The 3,579-nt window shown below is 38.6% G+C and overlaps 1 long non-coding RNA gene across 1 annotated transcript; it reads right to left on the bottom strand.

The window, feature by feature from the left end:
* Positions 1–1,933: 1,933 nt before the first annotated feature.
* Positions 1,934–3,572, bottom strand: LOC111256094. Its single transcript, XR_002676128.1, has 3 exons — positions 3,503–3,572; positions 2,897–2,974; positions 1,934–2,290 (listed from the first exon to the last, which is right to left on the bottom strand). It is a non-coding gene; the product is annotated as an uncharacterized LOC111256094 (long non-coding RNA).
* Between the last annotated feature and the right edge of the window lie 7 nt (positions 3,573–3,579).

Below are 3,579 nucleotides of genomic sequence, written 5' to 3'. Positions count from 1 at the left end.
GAAGTTTGAAGTTCAGTATACTAATATTTAATTTTTACATATCATCCCTCTGACTAAAGATACCTATCAAATTTCAAAACTAACAAGCAGTTTTAATAAACTAATAGTATAGTAGTATAGGACTATATGATCCTCAACTAAAAAAACATCAACCGCCGTAAATAATGAACCATCTCCTCGTGAGGTTGGCTCTATATATAGCTCTTGCTATCCGTGGGGGAGATCTCTCGGCACTTTGAAAGGCTTTCTAACTCTTGCCCAGCCATCCTTTTCTCTCGCACACACTCACTTTGCTTAGAGGTTACATCTTGGTGAGATTGAGAGAATCCTAGTGCAATGCATTAAGTGTTCGAGCTTGGTGGAACAAGGGAGTCTTTAAGCAAGCGTCATTAATTTTTTACTCTTGGAGTTTGCCACCTCCTAGACGGCTCGGAGGTTGTGGAACCATTGAGCTCTTCAAGAAGATTGTGAAGGAGCCCCGGTCATTCTTGTGAAAGATTCTTGTGCTCCCTTCGCTTGAGTGATGAAGAGCAGCTCTAGCAGAGTCAACATGTCGAGAGGTTCTTTGATCCAAGCCGGCGCAAACATCAATCGGTGCTTCGATAGAGAAGCGGTTGAAACATTGAATCACCTCAACATGAGCTAAGGGTGACCGGCAAGTCATCGATACCACGAGATAAGTTCGTCTCTCGTATTTGGTTATTATCTTGCTTATTTTCATTCTTGAAATTTACTTTGAGCAATTAATTTTTTTTAAGATTGAATTATATCTTGTCAACTTAGGTTGCAAAACCTCACCTGGATTAAGAAGGTAAAAATAGGATTTCTCTTGTGTTACTAATTTAAATTCTTTAGTGTTGTAATTTTAATTGAAACTGTCTATTAGCCCCCCTCTCGGTATCATCAATCATAGATAGCGTTATTTTATATCGTAGTTTTGGACCAGCTCTCTAACGCTAACCGGAAATCATAGCTCGTGAAGATATATGTTAGCTCGTGAAGATATATCGTAGTTTTGGACCAGCTCTCTAACGCTAACCGCAGGCCCCGGATCCGGACGGAGCGGCGGCGGGATGTCGAAGGTGGAGATGGGGTGGAGGGCGAAGGTAGGAACTGGCCTCCGGCCTCGGAGCCGGACGGAGCGGCGGCGTCTCGATCCCCCGAGGTAGGGGCCCGGAGCGGCGACATCTCGATCCCCCGAGGGAGGGTAGGGGAACGAGGGAGCTGAGCTCTTTCCCCTTTAACCTCCTCGCTTTCCTATTTTTTCCAACTGAGCCCCCCTATACTCTTTTGCAAAATTAGGGCGACGTACGAAAGGCCCTGGCAGAGACGTTGCTTGCTTTAATAATAGGTATAGATTTGTGATGTAGGGGGGTGTGATCACAAAAAAAAAGTGGTGTAAACTAAACTGCCTCGTGTTGTTAGATATGCGCCCAAAGGCTGTTGGCATATCATATATGCCAACTGTTGTGGACCTGCTGTGTACAAGCTTGAATACTTTGGGGAAGTTTGATATGGCAACAAATGCATCTTGTTTGATGATGTCAATATTTTTGAAAGGACATATCACCTCAAACCTTTAATGCCTAAAATTTGCAACAAGTAGGTACCAAAAACTATTTCTACAAGAGGGACAAGCACCTGACAGATAAAAAAATAGTTGTAACAACAGCTATGTGTTCGTAATTTATTACAAGTATGTAAAGTTTTCAATATACAAAATTTGTTAGAAAAGGTTATAACGGCCTTGATACAGCTTGACATATAAGTTGTTTGCATGTGTTTGTGATATAAAATAACTTGTTTAGTAATTTTTGCTAAATTTGAAGGAGTTACATTCAATAACATTACATAATAGAAACAGGAAAATGTAAAGGAGTTTTGCGCATAACATTTCCTATATACAAAAAATATGTAAAACTGTTCCAGAAACTAAGTTGTACCCAGAACCAAAACATTATAGAAAAACTTATACATGCAACTTATTTGACACAAAATCTTTGTGCATAATTAACTCATTCTAGACAACTTATACACACTACTACTTATGAGAATTATTGGCATGACTATTAATTTATGTGCATTACTTAGAAGATGCACTCTTTTTGCCTAACTTATTGGCACAAAATAATCTGCGTGACACAACTTATTGGCATGTCAAAAGTTTATCCACATAACTTATTCACATATATCCCAGCAACAAAAGAAGAGAGAGGATAGCATCAAACATACCGCCCATTCTTTAACATTGCTAGGCACAGAGTGCGTGCTGGCACCGTCATCATCACAGCTAGTGTCCAGAGTTTTCAGCCAAAAAAATAAGACAATAAGAACCGTTGAATATTGAACTAATAAAATTGTTGAACATTGAACAGCTCCTTTTTGGTATGGAAATTCAGTGCTTTAATCCCCCCCTCCCAGCCCAAAAAAAGCTGGTATTGGTTTCAGTCATTCATAATAACTGGGACGGCAAAGAAGATATCACGATACTATCTAGCTAGTGTGCCAGTTCAGCTACACGGAATTTAAAAAGTGAAAAAAAAGGAAGAGAAGGTGCTTGTATTACTAATAATAAGTAGTGGAACCAGGCATGCAGCATTCTGAAAATAACTTTTCCAACAAATATAACTTTTGACACATACAACTTAGCAGGTAACCTTTCAAGCATAACTTATTATGAACAACTCTTTAGCATGAACTTATTATGACATATTTTTGGCAGTGACTTATCATGCAGAGGAGGTGCTTGACTAAGCTCCACCCTCTATTATCATTATAAATTTTTAGCAGCAACTTATTATTGCAACCTTTTTAGCATAGATCTTTTTAGAAAAAAAATCAAGGCAAACATTGTGACACAACTTTTCTGTGAACAACTTTTCCTAAATAACTATACCTTTGAATCTTGCACACAAGTATTATCCTTCTTGTTTGACGAAGAAACTCCTCGGACTATCACTTTCATCCATTCTGCCTGGAAGAGGCAATAAAAAAGAAGCCAATTGTTTTAAAAACAGTTACTCAATAGATGCAAAAACATAAACCACATTAGTGCTCAGTATTGGTACTGCTTATACTACATAAAACGAATGAACATTTGTAGTGAACTTTGACAAGAAGGCTACTGAAGGTACATTCAATGAGCTTATGAGCATGAAAATCCAAGAAAGGTTACTAGATATATCATCAACAAAAAAAACATCATCTGTGAGCCACTTAAACTTCAAGCAATCATGAAAATAAAGCTGAACGAAAACCAACAGACTGATAGGCATCGAATTTACTATGGATTGCCTACACCACGAGTTTACATCACAGCCAAGCCTGGGGAGATGGTAAATGTTCTAAAACCAGCATCACAATTCATTTTGCATTTCAAACATTTGTGAACCAACCCTAACATTTAGTTTCCATAGATAATTTACACCTCGAAAAAGTTATTTCAAAAAAACTTCATCCTAAAGCACAAACATAATTCAACCAGTTGATTTCGGTTGAATACCTGGAGAGATTGCCAACGCTCATGCACAAAAGGGGCTCGTCTGTGGCGGCGGCAACCAACCTAATCCCCCACATCGA

Source organism: Setaria italica, unplaced genomic scaffold (genome assembly GCF_000263155.2).
Source record: "Setaria italica strain Yugu1 unplaced genomic scaffold, Setaria_italica_v2.0 scaffold_247, whole genome shotgun sequence".
NCBI classification, from domain to species: Eukaryota; Viridiplantae; Streptophyta; class Magnoliopsida; order Poales; family Poaceae; genus Setaria; species Setaria italica.
Note: the sequence above shows the minus strand (reverse complement) of the source record. Positions and strands in the feature narration are given on the sequence as shown.